The sequence below is a fragment of the Miscanthus floridulus genome, chromosome 14 (assembly GCF_019320115.1).
Source record: "Miscanthus floridulus cultivar M001 chromosome 14, ASM1932011v1, whole genome shotgun sequence".
Lineage (NCBI taxonomy): Eukaryota > Viridiplantae > Streptophyta > Magnoliopsida > Poales > Poaceae > Miscanthus > Miscanthus floridulus.
In genome coordinates this window covers 87277645-87296266 of record NC_089593.1, presented here as the reverse complement: position 1 = coordinate 87296266, position 18622 = coordinate 87277645, and the positions used below count along the sequence as shown (strand labels likewise).

Genomic DNA, 18622 nt, shown 5'->3' with positions numbered 1-18622 from the left:
GTCATGCCCTGAGAAGGGTTGTACCCAAACCATAGCTTTCAAACTAGGGTGGAGTTCTTAGCCAGATGAATAGTTTGGTTCTAAAACTGGTGATGGCTCAAGGAACTCCCCTTTTGAAGCGGACAAATTAGAATTTGAAGTTGGCTTCATGATAAAAAAGGATAAAAGAAATATTTTTATTTTTATAAAAGAAAAGATAAAAGATACAGATACAAGGATGAACTAGGTTCAAAAGAAATACAACAACCGTCCTCGGCAACGGTGCTAGAAATGCTTGTTGGTATTTCTTAACGCATACAGAAATAATCTGCAAGTGCACAGAATTACCATTGTAGCATTTCACCCAGAAGTATTCAGGGTATCGTATTTTCAACAGGTATCATATTTTCGATAGGATACCGACAAGTCCGGCACTTCCCCAAACTCTCCCTCACATCCCTCCCAATTACTCAACTCTAGCTAGCTAGGGCCTTAGCCCTCTTGAGTGGTGCTCTTTTGGTGTAGCTCTATGCCTTGAGGTGTTGTTGAGATGAGGAGGGGATGGCCTCCTTTTATAGGTGGAGAGGAGGGGGTCTTTGAAAAGTGCCTCCTCCCTCATGGAAAGTGCAAACTGACGTGCTAGGTACATTGAACCTGGCCATCACCCTATGAACCGTCCTTGGAGAGGCGGTATGAACCGACTTGGCAAGGTTGGGCCCAAGGCAGGTCACCAGTGAAGGGTCGAGATGGCGACTAGAGGGGGGGGTGAATAGTCCTTTTTAAAACTTAATCACGTTGGCTAACCGAAACAAGTGCGGAATTAAAACTATCGGTCTAGCCAAGACTATACCCCACTATATATGTTCACTAGCACCTTGCAAAGATAACAATTATGCAACAAAGGTGCCGGGCTAGTTAGAGCTCTCCTAAACAATTCTAAGAGCAAGGTTACACAAACCTATGCCACTAGTACTTTAAGCGACAAGGGAGCTCCTACACATGCTAGTAAGCAAAAGCACAAAGCTAACTAAGCTCACTAGCAATGCTCAATAACAAGGCAACCATTGCCTAATTAGAGAGCGCAAATACTTAGTTACACAAACTAAGCAATGTGACTAACAAGGTTACTAAAACCAAATTAGCCACTCAAGGGAGCTACTTCTATGCTACACAAGCAAGAAGGTAATTAGCAAGCTACACAAGCTATCTAATTACTAGAGCAACTACACAAGCTTAATATGTATAAAAGTAATTGCAAGCTTGTGTAATGGGGATGCAAACCAACGGGAAGAATAAGGTTGACACGATGATTTTTCTCCCGAGGTTCACGTGTTTGCCAACACGCTAGTCCCCGTTGTGTCGACCGCTCACTTGGTGGTTCGGCGGCTAATTAGCATCACCCGCTAAGCCCGCACGCCGGGCGCCTCAAGAACCCACCCCTTAGTGAGGGTAGCTCAATGACACGCTTTACTAGAGTTGCTCTTCGCGGCTCCCGCGGGGCGAGCACAAGTACCCCTCACAAGCTCTTCTCCGGAGCTCCGCACAATCTTCTTGCGGGCTTCGACGGAGATCACCACCAAGCCGTCTAGGAGGTGGCAACCTCCAAGAGTAACAAGCACCACCGGCTTGCAACACGATCACCTAGTGCCACTCGATGCAACCTCACGATGCAATCGCACTAGAATCGCTCTCTCACACTATCGGATGAACACTATCATGTATGTGTGAGATGGAGGGCTCCCAAGCACTACTACACAAGCCACCAAGGCTCTAGTGTGCTCAGCTACCGGCCCAAGGCCGGCCATGGCCTCTATTTATAACCCCATGGGCAAATAGAGCCGTTACCCCTTCACTGGGCAAAACTCGGGCCGACCGGACGCTCCGGTCCGATCGACCGGACGCTGGACCTCAGCGTCCGGTCACGCGATACTCGCCACGTGTCCCCTGCGTTCAACGGTCATCTTCCGATCCCAACAGTCATCTGCCGACCGGACGCAGCACTTCAACTGACCGGACGCTGGACCCTCAGCGTCCGGTCGTTTCTAGTAAGCTCCCGAGCATGACCAGACGCGTCCGGTCAACTCGACCGGACACAGCCCAGCGTCCGGTGCTTAACCCTAAGCACTGTGCCGACCGACAGCCTGACCGGACGCACCACCTCAGCGTCCGGTCGTTTCGGACTCAGCGTCCGGTCACTGTTAAACAGTGAGACCGAATTCCTTTCTCCTCTATCTTCTTCACCCTTGCTCCAATGTGCTAACCACCAAGAGTTTGCATCCGGCATAATAGAAAATAGGCATTCCATTTTCTCGAAAGCGCCGAAAACCCATCTCACCCTTGCAAACACCACCTCCTTTGTAAATGTGCCAACACCACCAAGTGTACACCACCATGTGTATGTGTGTTAGCATTTCACAATCATTTCCCAAAGGATGTTAGCCACTCAACTTGCCACGCCACTCGATCCTAGCGACAATGCAAAGTTAGATCACTCGAGTGGCACTAGATGACCGATATGCAAACAAGTTTGCCCCTCTTGATAGTACGGCCATCTATCCTAAACCCGGTCATAAACTTCTCTACACACCTATGACCGGTGAAATGAAATGCCCTAGGTTATACCTTTGCCTTGCGCATTCCATTCCATCTCCTTCAATGTCGATGCAACACATGCACCAACACGATCAACAATGATATGATCCACTTCATATCATCACGTGATCATATTGGTTCATCGATCTTGACTTCACTTGCTCTTCACCGTTGCCATCGTCCATCGGCGCCAAGTCTTGCTCAAGCTTCACCGCCACGCGGTCCATCACTCCAAAGCCTTCGACTTGCCCTTCACGCTTGCAACCGGTCCATCAAGCCAAGTCTTGTCTTGATCTTCTCCACCTTGATCACATGACTCAATGTCATGTCTCATGTGCATTTAAGCTCCTTCATCATCACATGTGTGAGCTTTGCAACATCTCCAAGCCATTTTCACCTCCATGGCATATGTTGCTCACACACATGTACCTATGGACTAATCACCTGTGTATCTCACATAAACACAATTAGTCCACCTAAGTTGTCACTCAATTACCAAAACCAAACAAGGACCTTTCAACCAGGGGTGTGCCCGCACCATGGGTGCAGCCACACCCTAGGTGGGCCACCTTGAGTCCAATTTTGTTGGGCTGCCTCTTGTGATCTCCTAGACTTGGCTCATGGCGGTGTTGCGCAAAGTTGAGTTGGTTTGGTTGGATTTTGGTCTTGTTCTCCACTTGTTCTAGGCCTTGATTTGCTTGGTTGTGGGCCTCCTTCCCCTTTGGCTCATGTCGGGTATTTGTATTATTGTATTTCTTGTATACTTTAGGTATATTTCTTGTGTAATTCCGACGTCCTTCTACAAAGATCAAACACCAAAACTTGTGGAAAGTGTTAGTTCTAAAGCCCTATTTCTAGGTTTGGTGTCTATATGCTAGGATTTTATGCGAGTGTTGGCGGTTAAGAGTGTGAGTTAAGGACGGCCAACAATAGGCAGTGACATCTCCTTTTTTTCCTCTTCTTTTCCTCTTTTTTGAGAAGAAGCAGAGGAGGGATGCAGAACAGAGGATCACACATGAGGTCACACAAGTGTTGGTGGGAGGTCGCACCTCATGGGCGTGAGCAAGAGGTTGTGCCTCATGCGGGCAGTCGGCAGGGTAGCATGGGAGGGCGAGGCACGGAGGTGCATGGGAATGAGGCCATCGAGTCATGCGGGCGAGAGGCGTAGAGGTAACATGGGCGAGTGGCTCAAGTCTGGGCGGCCGGTGACACAGGTGCTACCAGGACAACCTTCATGGATCCAATGGTTGGCGACATGCGGGGCCATGGAGTGCCAACATGTGGGGAGGTTTGGCGGTGCAGGTGCCTATAGGTTAATGCTGGTGGCCGTGGTAGCACCATAGGACATGTAGACGACCGGCAGGGATAGAGGCATGCGAGGGCGATGGGGTTGGCAGATCGTTGTTGCTCAACAGAAGGTGAGAAGGAACCTAGGTTGATACCATGTTAGAATAAGGTCAACCATTTGTATTGCTAGGCCCAAAGGGGCATATATACAATGTACATATGCAAAGAAAGACTTCAACTAGAGGGAAAATACATATACATCATATACATCTAACATGTTCTTCTTCTCACTCCTTACTTTGTATTTGGTTTGTGAAATGGAATGAGTTGATCCATCACCACCTCAATCCTCACAAGCTAATAACTAATATATACATGAAGATTGAGTTGATTCCACCAAAATTCATTTGATGAATCATGATGCATCACCTTATGAAGCATAGGGTGACTCCACAAACCAAACACATCAGTCGACGGCTTCATCTGACCCGTCTACGTCCATCTCGGGATAGATCTCTTTGGTAATTAATCACGTTGTTGATCCAATCTGATCACGAGACTCAAGCTACATGCGATAAGAATAAGAAATGAATTAGCCTTTGATCAGCGTTCTCTGCTACACAGTATTACTAATGCAATGATGATGGCCATCTCTGTGTTGTGCAGGTCTCAGGTTTGTCTCCTTCATCTTCCTCGTTGACCTTTTCATGTTGTCATGGCTAGGCATCTCCCTCCTCGGCCTTGGTGAGTTCTTCATCAAGAGGATGCCACTCATGCGCCACATCTACTCTGCCTCCAAGCAAATCAACACCCCAATATCGCTAGGTAGGTATAAATAAACACATCCCAAACAAATCATGACATATGCACATGCTAAGTTCATATGTGTTTCCTTCTTCATAAATGGAAGTGCTAGCGTCCTAGCCCGTGTCCATCTCCCACGCTGCACTCCGTCTCCCATGCGCCGTATTTGCTCGCGCCAGCACATCTCCACCAGCGTGCCTCCACACTTTGCTCGAGTTGCTAGACTGCTCATGGGGACCACTCATGCCCTCTCCCGCTTCCCACACATAGCCCCATATGCAACAACCAATCTAATTTTAAAACATCAAGATACAACATTTGCAACATACGTCAGAACATAGATGAAACAATTGAACATGCTTCTGAAACACTTGAAAAAGCAACTGAATAACACTTAAAAAACATTGCAAAATATACACAACATCAAGATAAAACACTTGCAGCATATGTGTGAAATATATGCAACATCCAAATAAACACACTTGCAACATACATCTAAAAAATAGATGTGGATTATGGTGTTTGATGACCAACACAACCAAATTGGACTAACAAATTTGCAAGTGATTGTTTTGTAGTTCAATAGGGTGCAAGACGTGACTTGGACGAAGGCAACATGATGATCCGATGATCAACACCTTAAGCAAGACCCTAGAAGCACAAGACAGTATCCAAGATATCAAGCAAAGTCCAAGCACGAAGATGGGAACTAAGCTAGACGCAAGATCACGAAGAAACGAGCTCGGCAGAGGTGACCGGATGCGGCCCTAATAAGGACCGGAAGCATCCGATCAGTTGCTCGGCAACACCAGGCATCGGCAGCTATGACCAAACGCACCGGTGACACTGTTCATCATCACGGTAATGTTTTTAGTGTGACCGAACGCAGCAGACTGGATGATCGGACACATGAAGTGCAGCATTCGATCGAGTCCAGGGAGGTTCCAGAGCGGCGCCAACGTGACCGGACGCGTCCGGTCGATGATGACCGGACTCTAAGCCGAGTCCGATCAATGCGTGCGCTCCAACGATCGGGATGACTGGACGCGTCCGGTCAGGACGTCATCAGCATCTGGTCAGTAGCAGAAAAGTGGGTTTCGTCCCCAATGGCTAGTTTCTCATTGAAAGGACATAGGATGCCGCCTAGAGGGGGGAGGGGTGAATAGGCATTTCTAAAAATTAACACCTTTAAATGCAGAAATGATTAATAAAGAGAGTTTCCAAAATAGAAACTCGAAATTAAGTGTAGTACCACCCCTCACAAGTTTGCCATAGAGTAAACAAGGTATAAAGAATATATATAGAAGTTACAACCCTGCAATACAAAGTTAGAACAGAGAATGAATATATTCAGCACAAGTAGGAAATACTGGACGTGTCCGGTATGCACGTGTTCTGTAGAACAGCCTGTCACAGTGATCAATACCGGACGTGTCCGGTAGCTATACCGGACGTGTCCAGTATACACGGTTTTAGTGGAACAACCCTAAACTTGCTTCTTTCGATTTCTAACTTCAAATCAAATTGTAGGTACCTACTAGATATGACAATATACATAGATAACCTGCACAAGAGCAAGAGCAGCATAAATATCGAATGAAATGCGAATTGAGACACGATATTTGTTTTACCAAAGTTTGGACTCGTTTGAGTCCTACTCTCCATTGAGGGGGCTGCGGGCGACCCAGCGAAGGTCAGCCCTAGAGGATACCATGAAGGTCACTCTAGCCGGAGTCTTTTCCAACTCCTTTTCCTCCTTCCACTAGTTGACTCCGAGGCGGTGGAATCGACCATTACAAACTTTCCGAGGCACACCACAATCTCTCGGGTGCTGTAACAACCCAAAAATGCACACACCAAAAATCACAACTACAAAATTTTTCTTAAAAACCCCCATGTGATGATGAGTGACATTGTAGGAGCCAACCCTAAGTGTTGGCTTAGAAGTAACATAACTAAGACAGTTTCATGAGCATGGCATGTCATTTGTTATCAAGTGTATTTAATTACTGACAAATGAAACATAGCTCACATTGTCAACTCAATAGTGATTTGGGTTTTCATTTATTTTATGTCATGTCTAAAAACTCCTTTAAAGAAAACACCATGAAGAAATTATGACTCAAACCAAAGGATAAATATTTAAAAAGGAAAAACTAATCCTATTTACTGTATAACAAAACCACCCCATTTTTGTTATACAAAATGGCTAAATAAATTCCTAATATATGAAAGAGAATGAAGTGGGCCACATAACCAAAGACTCCAATGAATAAGGTGCACCAAATTAGAATTCAAATTTCAAACCAAATTTAAATTCAAACAAAGGAGAGGAAAAAGAAAATAGAAAACAGTAAAGAAAAGAAAAAGGGGAGAAGGACACGCAGCTCAGGCCTCGCAGCCCAGCTTCTCGGCCCGCCAGCACAGCCCTGCCAGCGCGCAGCAAGCCGGCCCAACACGCGTAGGCCCAGCGGCCAGCCCCGCACGCCGCTCATGCCCCGCGCCTCCCCGCCTTCGCTCGCTGTCGCTGCCACTGGGCCCCGCACGTCAGCCGAGCGCTACTCACCCGCGCGCCCCTTTCTCTTCGCCCGTAGTCGCTGCCAACGGACCCCGCATGACAGCCCTCCCCTGCTCATCTTCCTCGCGCTCACACTCAACCGCCAGCCAACCAGAGGCCGACAGCGATGGCAGAGCGGGCCAGGGGGTCACGCCCAGACCATGGCCTTGCCCCCCTTGGCGCCGCACCCACACAAACTCTGTGCCAACCACCCACGCCCCGCAATGCCGCTCGATGCGCTCGACGCAATCCCTAGCTGTCCGCCTTGGAGCTCGGAGCTCCGGCTATAAAGCCATGGCCTCGGTTGCCCTAGCGATCGTCCCATCGCCCGCCACCACTTGGTGGCCATCCACTGCGCACCCGAACCAAGGGAGGAGGGAGAAAGGGGAAGGAGAGGGGGAAGCACCGAAGCCGCTACGGGGGGGGGGGGGGGGAAGAGATCACCGGAGCAGAAGATGATGCCGTCGTCTTCATCACTGACGCGGGCAACGTGGCACTACACGGCAGCGACTCTCCACCGCGTCACCATCCACTCTTCCACACCACCAACGGTGAGCCTCCCGGTCTCCCCCTTGCCGCCGCCGGACATTACCTTGTCTGCCATGGCGCTCCACCCCGAGAGCGCAAAGGCCAGGGCCGTCTCTGGTCCGTAGGAACACATGCACCCATGCGCACACCCGAGACCACACCGTGATCACCCCACCGGAGCCCCGTAGCACACCCGCGTGCCTTGCTGTCATCTTCATAGTCGCTGTGGCCACCGGGGAGCCCCTAATGGCCACCTTGAAACTAAAGCCCCGCCTTGAGCCCTGGACGCTTTCGCCATGCACCCACGGATCCGCTGACGCCCACATCTGCCCAATCGAGCCACCGGAGAGCCTGCAAATGCGGCCTCGCCACCAGCGAGCACTGTCGAGCCACCGTTCGCCGTGGCCAGTGCCTTGGTGAGCCCTGGCCGCCACCTAGCCCCCACCATCATAGTCGCCGTAGCCTGGGGTAGCCTTTCCCCTCCCTAATTGGGCGCCAGCACCGCCACGAAGGCTCACAGCTAGCTCACCGCCGGTAGGAGCACCACCGCGGGAGAAAAACAGGGGAACACCCCCTCACCGGCCACCCGCACATAAACCTGGTGCACGTGAACCACAGACAGAGGAAGAGAGGGTGGACGCGGCTCACCGGAAGAAGACGCGGTCCACCATAGACCGGCGCACCCGTCCACCGTGGACCATGAACCGTGGACCATGGCCCAGTGGAGGCCCATGGCCGTGACGTGGCTGCGCCACAGCATGCCACGTGTTCGGCCCGGCCCGGCCCAGACCGGCCCAACCCGAAGCCTGTTTGAGACCCGGTCGTATTGACCGTTGACTGGTCAACATTGACCATTGACCTGGACCTACCTGTCAGTAGCATAGACACTCTGGACCCACACGTCAGATGCTGACATCATGATGACATCACGCGAGACCCACATGTCAGAAGCCAGCACAGCCGAGGTGATGTCATGCTGACGTCATGCTAACATCAGCTGCTGACGTCAGCAGCCCAGGCCCCACATGTCAGTGACCCTGACTGTTGACCGTTGACTCACCATTGACCAATGTTGACTTTGACCGGACCCACCTGTCAGTGACCCAATAGCCTTTGGTCCCACCTGTCGGTGTGGATGACGTTGATGACGTCATGCTGACGTCAGCTGGACCCCACCTGTTAGCTCGGAACCGACGTCAGCAAGCCACATGGACCAACCACAGCATGACACATGTCAGCCCAGGATTAATTCAGCCTTTTTCCATTTTCAGAAATAGATTTAAACTTCGGAAATTCATAACTAATTCATATGACCTCAGAAAAATACGAAACTAGGACGAAAATTCATCTAAAATCGAGCCCTATGCAATGAACCCATGTTTGAGTGCATTTGGCTCTTTTGAATTTTCATTGCTCCTTTGTGCTATTCTATAGACGTCGCTAACGCGACTATAATGCGATCGTTTGCAGACTTGGAGGAGCACCAGACGGACAAGGATCGTGAGTACCGTGAGGAGTACGGAGACGACTACACTGAAGGTGCCACATCCCACCCAATCTCGTAGCACCTATTACGCATGGCTAAAATAGAGATGCTAGTGCTTTACTTTGTTGTTATGATCACACTATGGTAGAACTTGCATGGTAGTATGCTTTCTTGATGGCCTTTACCTTGACGCAACCTTACCCCTGCTCACCCTGCTATTAGGCTAGTCACACGCTTGCTTATTACTTCTACTATGCTTACACTACATTGATGCGTGTTGGAAACTGGTGATAATTGAACTATGAGGAGAGTGCTGCGTGTGTGACTTGGGTGCGTGGAGGGTGAGAGTTGTGTCGACCAAGTTGGAGTATACGACGAGCCTGGGGCAAGTCTTGCCGTGAGGTGCTACCTGGGCACCCCTAGAATGGATACCTGTGGTGGGTAAAGGGGTATATGAGGTGGTCCTAGGTGTAAACCTGTGATGGGAGGAGCCCAAGATGGAGGTGCTGTGGTGGCACGGTAAATGGAAACCCTAATGAAGACATTCTGGCTTGGTCAACCCTAAGGACTTACTAGTACTCAGATTCACCGGGAAGCCTTACGTACCACTCACCCTATATGGTGCGGGACGGCCGGACTACTTGGTAGGATATTGCCACTACTGCTAGGTTGATACCGGACAGTGCGAGGGAGGTACGGGGTGTGGAGGATTTCCCCCACACCCTTCCGAGACTTCATGGAGACCTTGTGGACCCAGCTCATGACTCACAGTTTTAGCCACCCCAGACTAGACTTGGGGTGTACCAGGGCTGAATGGTAGAGTGGCATTATCCTAGGCTAGCAAGCGGCCGGAATTAGCCCAGTTGATGACAGTCAGCAAGGAAGGCGGCTCTTGTGGTTATGTAAAACCTTTGTAGAGTGTAGGGTTGATCGATCGATACATGTGCTGACTTGTCAGCTATGGACCTTTCCTGGGTTTCGCTTAAACTAGATAGAGAGATGAGTCCTTCTTTTCTTCCCCCGGGAAGTGAGTGTTCGGTCGTAGCCAGGGGCTACGGGCCGTGAGACAGTGCCGAGAGGGAGTTGGCCTATCGACTGAGTGATGGTATGGTATGGTGATGGTATAGAGATGGTGGTATATCGATCCCAGGATCGAAACCTGGCTCTGGAAAGGGAATGGGGTGGAGTGTGTGTGGGAATGGTGTTAAAACTTGACCAACTGTTATTATATACTTGATATGATACTGCATAGGAAACCCTAGCCTTATAGGTTCCTTTTTACTATATCCAACTTGCATCCAATTTCCACAAAGCAATGCTCATAGGGTTGGGAGTGGCCAGTACAAACCGTACTGATAAATTTTGGCATACAGGTTCTGTTGAGGAGTATAGCTTTGAGGAGTTTGATGGTTGAGGGGTTCGTGCCTATGCTCAAGTTTGGCGATCTTATCTTCAAGCTGTTCTGAATGAATGCTACTTTTGATTCCACCAATACGGCGATGTAATAATTTATATAATTCCGCACTATTTGTACTCTGATATTATCGTTGTATGGATGGGATATTCGACTAGAATTTGGGTAAAATGATCTACCACGGTCTTATTACACTTCAACTCTGTGGATTTCCCTTTGCGGAAATTGGGGTTGTTTTAGGTGCTCTCCAGCGACGCCTAACCATCTAGGACCGAAGAGTCTAAGAGTAACAAATGCGAATCATGAAATAGACAATATGCACAAGTGCTCAAGTGGTGGCTTGCTCTTTTTTTCAAATTCTCTCTTAACCCACAAATGGATTTTGCTATTTGGATCACACACTCACTAAGAGAGGGTTTGGGAGAGTTGGCAAGGCTAAAAAACATGTATGGAAACTAGTAGAATCAGCAGCCTCCAAAGGTGGAGGCTTGGGGGTATTTATAACCCCTTTCAAAAAACTAGCCGTTTTATAGCTGTTGCCATACCAGACACGTCCGGTATGACTTACACTGCGCCAATGGTAACTAAGTTACAGTGTCAATGTGAGGCGTCGGAACTCCCGATGAATGCCGGAACTCCTGACTCATGTCGAAACTCCTGACCCTCAGCATATTTGAAAACTAAGTAACTGAGTTGAAGTTTGTGAGTTGTCGGAACTCCCGACTCATGCCAGAACTTCCGACCGTTGGAACTCTCAACTCTTAAGGCATTTGAAAACTAGCCGTTGGTCTCTGGTTGTCCATACCAGACACGTCCGGTATGAATACTGGACACGTCCGGTATGAATACCACAGTGAACTCTCCAAGTTAGTTAAGGTGCGAGACGTCAGAACTCCTGACCATTGCCGGAACTCTCGACCGTCAGAACTCCTGACTTATGTTGGAACTCTCGATGAACCAACCCGAGAACAACAATTTTACCATTGCTGGACAAATACCAGACACGTCCGGTATTGCCAGACTAGCAAGAAATCAGTTAGCTCTTTTGTCTCTCAAATACTCAAAACTCACATAGGTTGGCTTGAGCACTTATGAAACATTATCTATCAACATGATGCATCCCTCTTAATAGTACGGCATACCTATTAAACTCAAGATTAAAGGAAAAACGAATTTATACCGCTTGAGTTGACCTCTTTTGAATTAATGCCGTCTCTTTCAATCTTCATCAAGTAAGGGTGCCAACATGTTGATATTGATCTTATCACTTGAGCATAGCCATCTTGAGCACATAACTTGATTCCATTCATCAAATATGAATAACTCCAAATGCATCAAGTCACTTCAAACACTTTGTCCAATATAGATTTGATCCTCCACATCAATATGACCATCGTAGCTTGATTAGTACCTCAACTAAAAGAAAGTACTCCCTTCTTCACCCTAGCTAGGTTCTTCAGCCGCCAAGCCATCGCTTGTCGTTCACCCTTGCTTAGTACCTTGAAGCCTTTCCTTGCTATCTTCATCATCTCAAGCCATCAAGTCACATCTTGTGTTGAATCAACCATTCATTTGTATTGTTATCTTTTTCATTTCAATTTAGCAAGCTTCAAATATGAGACCATTCCATATGCAAACCCTCATGTCTCATTAATTAATTCTTATGAGCTTGCTTTTACATAGAGCATGGAAATCCCACAATAAATAAGCCTTTGCATGAATTCCATTTGCATTGTTGTCTTGTGCTTGAACTAGATTATTTTATACAACAATGCATCATTTTGGCTTTCATTAAGTACCTGTGAGATATTCTATTACCTGTCCACACTTAGCAAATGGGTTAGACCTTTAATCACATTGTCATTCAACCATCCAAAACCCACTAAAGGGCTAGATGCACTTTCAATCTCCCCCTTTTTGGTGATTGATGACAACTTGATTAAAGCTTAGAAGAGAATATAAACATTTAAACTTTTGGGTTCAATGATTTATGAGCGGCTCCCCCTTAATATGTGCTTGTGATTAGAATTCATGAAATGACCTCAAATGTCAATTCCACATACTAAAACATATAGGAGACTCCCCCTAAATCATTGCATCCGTGGAGTGCATGTGTGTGTGACAAAGTAAAACCATGATGCATATGTCAAGATATATCACACAAGAATAAATATAAAGACATCACATCAAATATTTTCATTCTAGCATGCATAGTCCTTATGAAAATAAATATAACACATGTATGTCACACATAGCACTCATTACACATTTTCTCAAGTCCACGATCCACTAATATAATATAAATAAAGATCATGTCTCAAGAGATACAAATATAAAACATAAGTAAGTCTTATCTCTCACATGATACAATCTATTTCAAACTCAAGATATACATCAATGAAGCTCACAAACTACAGCCTGCAGTACATATCTTCAGATGCAAAGAAAAGCAAAAAAAAGACAAATATCCTGAAGCTTTAATCGGTCTCTCTCCCCCTTTGTCATCTATCACCACAAAGGTCTAACAATGACATACTAAGGACAAAGGGGCTGCAAGCTGTCTCTGACAGCCGTCATCACTCATCATCATCTTCATCTCTACCAACATCCTCATCCTCTGAGCATGTAGCACTGACTAGACAAGAACCACCCGCACCAGACGGGTCATAGAAACTACTTGTGAGGTCACTCCACCAGTCTAAAGCATACTCGTCTGCAGCATTGGGACATGGCTGAGAGTGAGTAGGCACACGAGCCTGTAGGGGTAAAGTGTTAGGGTGCCCTAGTGCCTATTGCTGCTGCTGCTGCTGTCACTGAAGGAACTCAGCAAACTCTGTGTCATACCAGCCCTGCTGCTCCACTTAGTCTCAGGCTCACTAGCTGCCTCATCTGATAGTGGAGACCTAGGAGGATCGAGCTCAAGTCTAGAAGCAATCTGCTTCCAAGTCTGAGTATCCTTCCTCCTAGCCTCCCTCTCCTTCTGCTGACAGGTCCGTATGTCCTTGCACATCCCAAAGATAGCACTGAACATCTTGCGAATAGGAGAAGGAGGACTATGGTGATGTGAAGAACATGAAGGAGCATGTGGTAGAGGGGAAGCTTGTCCTACTACTACACCACCTACAGGTGCATCTGCTTCTGGTGCTGCTGCTCCTCCTCCTGGTCCTACTAGAGGTACCCCAACCTCAGGCAAGTCTGCAACAATCTTCAGGGCCTTATGTACCTTATCATACTCAAAGGTATGCCCTGTGACCTACTCAATCATGTGCATGATGTAGGGAGCAAAACCACAACCCTTGAGGGGCCTCTCGCCGACACTCCTGATCTCACACCATATGAAGTCAAAGACACTAAAAGGTCATGCATCAGGTGCCATCCTATGGAGCAGGTTCCTAGAGTAATCTGCAATGTTTCCCTTATCTCCACCCTTGCAATCAATGGTCTTCCTGAACATCCTGTCCAGATATCCTATTACCTATCCACACTTAGCAAACGGGTTAGACCTTTACTCATGTTGTCATTCAACCATCCAAAACCCACTAAAGGGCTAGACGCACTTTCACTCATTGGGGCTTATAAATAGACCCCCCAACTGGCCATTTGAGAAGAGTGGAGTTGAGGAAACATATTGTAACACCTCGGGTGTTAGCCTTGCATAACTTGACTTGCATAACATGAGCATGAGCATCAAGCATTCATAAATCATCATTTACAATTGAAACATTTGATTGAAACATGCAACAATTCTTATTATTTCATGTTTCCATGTGTATATACATATGATCATGAGTGACTAATACATGTAATGATTGTGTGACCTTGTGAATTGCTTAAACATGCTTAGAGTATCATCATGAACAACTTTGGTATTAAGTGCTAAGGCTAGTTTGGTCATTTAGCCATAGTTTGAATGTGTAGCATGTTTTCAAGGTGACAAGTTTGACTAAAGTTGAACTAAGTGTTAGGGACCTTGCATGGAGGAGTTCACTAAAGCAAAGTTGTAGTGTTTGACATAAGGAACAACTTTTATTTTTATGTCATGGACTGATTTAGCTTCTAACATGCTTGAATGGGTCCCACAAAAACCAGCAAAATCCAGTTTTCAGCACTTAACAAATTTTCTAAGTGTATGCTCGACTGACAGCCTGACAAGCCCACCTTGAGCACGATTTTTCCATGTTTCTGTTGCGAATCAGAGCTTACTCTCTTAATAAAAGTTGAAGCTGGTACATAGGGCTAGGATTTTTGTTAAGATGGTTTACGCTTTGGAGCCTTGGTTTAGCCGTTGTATCATCGTGAAAACTCGGCGTCAGGCTCGGCTTTGGGTGTCTGAACGAGCTGAATCAAATGATCATGGCCGACCGCCGTCAGGCCTTGGCCGCCGCGTGGAAGGGAGAACGGCCGCGCGTCGCCGTTGCTCTGTTCGCGCAGGCCACGCCGCGTCTGGGCGCGCCTTCAAGTCGCCCGCGCTCGCCCGCAACGCCCAGCGCCTGCATTTTCGTTTTTCCCGGCTCTCCTTCGCCACTCACCTCGCCGCAGCCGCTGCAACCCCGGTGCCGAGAGCCCGCCATCGCCATTGGAGGCGCCAGCTCGCGCCCAGCTCCTCCATCCCCATAGCAACCCTCCACCGTCTTCCCAGCAACCCCCTGCGCCCTACCGTGCCCGCTGTTAGCACTCGGTAAGCCCCAGCGCCGTGCGCTAGCTCGCCGGAGCTCCGCCGCCAACCTCGTCGTCGTGGCCACGCCGTTTTAGTCTACCACTCCACGCGTTAGTTGATGCGCTAGGTTTCCAGTAGCTCGTAGATGCTTGTCCGCGCGTTTGATTGAGCCGCCGAGGTCGTCACCGGCGTAACGCCATCGTCCCGCGCCTCCGCCCCGCCATGGCCGCCGCCGCCGTTGCTAGCACCGACGAGCAGACCCACCAAGTAGTTCCTTGTGTGCGCAATGTCGAGTAGAACGTCTTGTAATGACCTCACCGCCGGCAACCTCGCCGTCGGCGAGCTCCGCCGTTCCCACGTCATTCCCGCGCCGTTGCTCTGTTCTGTCTCAGTGACATGTGGGCCCAACTGGCTGGAGGGTCCCGCCTGTCAGTGTCGGTTCAATAGAGAGCTAGCTCATTTTTTTCAGATTTGAACCCTGATTTCATGTATCTTGTTATTTTTGTATCTTTAGATTGGTAGCTCCAAAAATGTTGAAATAAATATGGTTGTGTTCCTTAGGAAGTGTAGTATTTAGGAAAAATATGTTCTTAGCTTCAACAGTAGAAATTTCTGGAGATTTAAATAGGGTTTTCAAATGTGCTTTTGAATGCATTCAAATTTGTTTATTTTATATCTAGAGTTCCTGTGCTCCAAAAATTATGAAATTTTTGTGGTAGGCTATTCTTGTCATACATGAGCTTGGATAAAAATTTGAGGACCAGTGCATGTGTAGATCTAGAGTTATAGATTTTTCTTTTATAAATAGTTAATCCTTGCATGAATTTTTATAAATTAATTATGAGTCCAAAATTCATGAAATTAATTGGAAGTGATACTAGTACCATATGGATGTTAAGAAAAATAAGAAATCTGTTGCTTGACACTTTTCAATAGGATTTTCCATTTATGCTATTTCAAGCCTTGCTTCCTTATCATTTTTGTACAGAGTGTTTTACTTAGTAAAATGACCTGAATTTTTTATAGTAGTCCTTTGATAGCATTATTAAGGCTCTGTAAATTTCTGAGAATTTATTAAGCACATCTGATATATATTTATTATTTAACCTAGATATCTAAATAAAATAATAAAGGCAATTTAGTAAATAGTTTGGGCTTTGCCATTATATTATCCTGACTATGTTTGGTATGCTTAAACTGTTGGTAGGTTCTAGGTTGTCAATTTGTGGATAATTACATGAAGTAGAGGTGTTATTACTTTATATTGCATGTTAAGTCATTTCCGGACTGATTCTAGAAAATGATGAGTTGCATGTTGAAATTGATGTAGACTGTAAAAATGGTTAATAACAAAGTTGTAGAAAATTTGATAAGCTTTCCAGAAAGTCCAGGATCACTAGATTTGGAATTGTAGAACTCCAGTTATGAGTGAAACAAGTAGATACTGTTTATGGCATAGTCGATGCTTTGTAGAAGTAGTTAAGTAGTAAGCGAGAAGAGATATGCACCTACTCAAACAACGCAATGCACTTGTTAACATTATGCATTCGTAATACTCATACCATACTCATGCATCTAGGATCGGAGGAAGAAATCACGTTGCTGGAATTCGAAGAAGCAGAGGAAAGGAACCCGCAGGAGGATCCGCAAGCCGCAGCTCCCGAAGGCGTGGAGCAGAACCCTGAAGAGCTTCCGGAGTGCCCTGACCATCGCCCTACTTCCTTTCTACGAGGCAAGCCCCGGAGCATTATAAGTCTCCCAGTAATTTACAAATGTTTACTTACGTATTTATGATTGATGCATTAGGTTATAAGAGTTGAATGAAACCACTTGATGCATGTGCATTCCTTGTCCAGATATTACACCTTTAACCGGTATAGGTCCAGGATCGAATATATATATGCTTAGCCATGCTTAGACCGGTAGAAGTCGGGTGATGTCCTGTCACCTGCGAGATATAGGTGGATACCGGAGCACGGTTGGCTATATCTGCTATCGTGGAACAGAACCATGAGGTAAAAGTAAATTGAGACCGGACAGGAGGTCGATAGGGAAGCAACAAGGCATGGAGGTCTTGGGTGTGGACTTATCCCCGTCTGTGTCGATTAAGGACCGTACCGTTGTTGGCGCTGTTGACAAGATTGAACGCATGCCTCTCACTTAGCTGGCCGGATAACTCGTTCCGACCGCGAAGCCGAGTAATTCAACTCAGGCCGGGAATCGTTCTGTTGTGCGCTCCTTCCGGGGAACGATCAGACTGAGCCCAAGGGCAGGTTTGGCCTGAGCATCCTGGCATCTGGTGTTCCAGATTGTGCGGCGCAGTACGAACCCGCGAAATGTGTACCGGAGTTGTACCAAAGGTGACCTAAGACTATCGTGGCTGGTAGATCTGGGTTTGTGTTAGGAAGAAATTCCCAGCTGGTTGAAATCGATTCGAATCGCCGTCTCTCCCGGATAGTGAGAAACTTGGCTAGTCCCAACATCGTAGTAACTGTGTTATGAAACATGATGGTTCGGATGAAAATGGAATTATATTACCTGCTATGGTTACTATTGTATGATTCTAATAATATACCACATGTTTGGCACAGGGTAGTTGCTAATCTAGAAATGGATAGTTATAATTAACTTGATAAAGGAATCACAAGTGTACAAAGATTAATTGCCTTTTTCGCAAAAATGTTGTCAAGTTACGTCCACTTATATAGCCTTGCATGATCCTTGGAGTCCTTTTATTTCTGGTTCATGACGGGTAAGTCTAGCTGAGTACCTTCTTGTACTCAGGGTTTATTTTCCCATTGTTGCAGATGGCACTGTGTATCATGGTTATTGCAAGAGTTGCTTCTATCCCGCCGTGGATGAGGAGTAAGCCTTGGGCAGGCTTCCTTAGTAATTCCTATCTTTGCTTTTGTGGATCGTGATCTGGCATGGCACTGTATCAAACTACGTTGGAAACTTATCTTCAAACTTATTTGCTTCCGCTTTAATTATCAAACTTGGTTTGTAATAACTTTCTATTCGTACTCTGATGATGAAAAGTATCTGTGAACTTTATGTAATTTGTGGCATGTATGTTGAATCCTGTACGGTCTTGGTTGTTGTAAATCGTTTATCGAGACCCGTCGTGGTACTCGACGGACTACCGGGTTTATATGGGTTCAAGTATGACAGTGCGACCGCTTGCGGATTGCCATTATACTTGTATTCTTATAAATTGGTCGGTTCTGCGACACATATCAAGGGTGTTGATACACCATTTTAGTGATCTCCACTTGCATAGTGCTTAGTGATTCATTAGGTGATTAGCGTAGGTGCTTT

At 46.7% G+C, this 18622-nt stretch overlaps 1 pseudogene; it reads left to right on the top strand.

Annotated features, from left to right (window-relative positions):
- Positions 1-3955: 3955 nt before the first annotated feature.
- The window catches only part of LOC136503921 (protein LIKE COV 3-like), a 21438-nt pseudogene continuing 6771 nt past the window's right edge, over positions 3956-18622 (top strand).